Source organism: Triticum dicoccoides, chromosome 5B (genome assembly GCF_002162155.2).
Source record: "Triticum dicoccoides isolate Atlit2015 ecotype Zavitan chromosome 5B, WEW_v2.0, whole genome shotgun sequence".
In the NCBI taxonomy this organism is placed as follows: Eukaryota; Viridiplantae; Streptophyta; class Magnoliopsida; order Poales; family Poaceae; genus Triticum; species Triticum dicoccoides.
In genome coordinates, this window is record NC_041389.1 from 454,485,620 (window position 1) to 454,488,124 (window position 2,505).

Genomic DNA, 2,505 nt, shown 5'->3' on the forward strand with positions numbered 1-2,505 from the left:
CCCGACCCCGACACCACACCCCGACACACAGACCACGACACCACACCCCGACACCCCGACCCCGACACGACACCCTGACCCCGAAATAGCACCCCGACACCGACATGACACCCCGACCCCCTAAACCTCCCGAAAAGTTGCTCTTTGGCCTTCCAGAGGCTGACGGGGTTATATATTTGTGAATTATTAGTTAGGTCATATATTTTTCGATTTTGTTATGAAAAACATCATATATAATTGTGTTGATCGGGTAGATTTAAATGTGCAGTTGTTTCATCGCTGCGAGGTTTGGTGTTCGACGACTTCGCCGTGCGTTTGACGAGCTCTGCCCCTTCGTTCGTGGGTGAGCACAAATGACATGTCCTTCTCCCCCATTAATTATTTGCACAAATGACATGAAATTTGGTAGCTAGCTATATATGTGTCTTGAATCATCAGTATGCGTAACCAATATGTGTCTCCCGTTCGAAAGCGTCATAGTTATAAATATGCATGCATTTGCATATTTATAACCTTGATTCTTTCGAATTGTCCAACGCTATCCATGGACAGCCCGAGTATGTGTAGATTGGGTTCATTTTCCCATATGCTTTGCTCCGGATCCGACGCATAAATTTCGTCAGTGCCTCCCCTGTTGTTCTCCGGGTACACATCCTCTCTATTTATTGCAGAGACGTGTATCAGGAGAACAGCGGGGAGGTGCTGCCGAAATTTTGCGTCGGATCCGGAGCATAGCTTGGGAAAATGAACCCAATCTACACATACTCGGGTGGGATTAGGACCTATCATTACCTATTAGAGTGTAGGTTGCATGGACGTAATAAAATTGACAAAGTAGATCAATTGATGAATATATACATGGTGAATTATATATATAATTGTTGTGTGTCCAGTAGCTCTGAAAGTCAAGATGAGTGATCGTGCGTGGATGTATACCGGTCACACTGATCAGAACAAATGGAGCGTTGAATGGTTCACAAAAACCAAGGGGTTTGTGCAAGCCGCATTTGCAAATGGCCAGAGGAAAACTTGGTGCCCCTGTTTCTGATGCGGCAATTGGGAAAAGAGGACAGAGGCTGAAATGGGTAAACACCTGCAGAAGAATGGTTTTACACCCGATTATACGGTGTGGACATTTCATGGTGAGTCTGCCCAACGTGACCGAGCTGAGGTGGATCATCGTCGCACCGACGAGCATGGTACCGGGATGGAAAACATGGTGCAAGACTATGATGATGCTTGGGATTCGGACGAGGAGATGGAGGAATCTGCAAAGGCCTTCAATGAAATGTTGGAGTCTTCAAAACGTCCGCTCCACGAGAACACTGAGCTTTGTCAGTTGGATGCCATCTCACAAGTAATGGCTTTGAAGGCTCAGTTCAACTTGGGCAGAGAATGCTATGACGCAATTATGACAGTATTTGGACGCTTTCTACCCAAAGGCCATGTAATGCTTGCAAACATGTACCAGTCGGACAAAATCCTCCGTGCACTGAAGATGCCCTATGAGAAGATACATGCCTGTGAGAAAGGATGTGCCTTATTTAGGCTTGACTATGCGGACTTGAACTATTGTCCCATTTGCAAGTGTTCCAGGTATATTGTGGTAGACAACGGTATGGGTGAGAAGACACAAACCAAAATCCCTGTTAGTGTTCTTCGGTATATGCCAATCATACCAAGACTTCAACGTCTTTTCATGGTCGAAGAGACGGCCAGACAGATGACATGGCACAAAACAGGCAAAAGAACCGAACTAGATGCAGATGGTAATCTGATGATGGTACACACATCAGATGGTGTTGCGTGGAAAAAGTTTGATGAATTACATGCTGACAAAGCGGCAGATCCGAGGCATCCTCGAGTCGGCATCAGCACCGATGGGTTTAGTGTGTTTGGTATGATGGCAGCCCAATACAGTTGTTGGCCCGTATTTGTCTTTCCACTCAATCTCCCCCCGGACAGATTATGCAAAGAAAGAACATTTTCCTGACGTTGATAATTCCAGGGCCCAACTATCTGGGGAAAAATATGAATGTGTACATGCAGCCGCTTAAGGACGAATTGCGAGAAGCCTGGGATAATGGGTTCAAGACATATGATGCCTATAGCAAACGAAACTTCATAATGCGTGTCTGGTACATGTACTCGACGCATGACTTGCTGGCGTATGCGCTATTCGTTGGCTGGTGTGTGCATGGAAGGTTCCCGTGCCCCACATGCAAGGGAGCTCTTGAGTTTCGTTGGCTTCAGGCCGGTCGCAAGTTTTCTTGCTTCGACATGCATAGACAATTCCTGGATCCTAGCCATAAGTTCAGGAAAGACAAGAAGAACTTCATCAGAGGTAGAGTTGTAAAAAACTCTGCACCACCTGCGTTGATAGGCCAACAGACCCTGGATCAGTTAAACGCTCTCGAGCCAGATCCAGAGCGTCCAGGGTACTTCAAGGGGTATAATTCTGAGCACGCCTGGACTCACAAAACATGCTTATGGGATCTGCCTTAC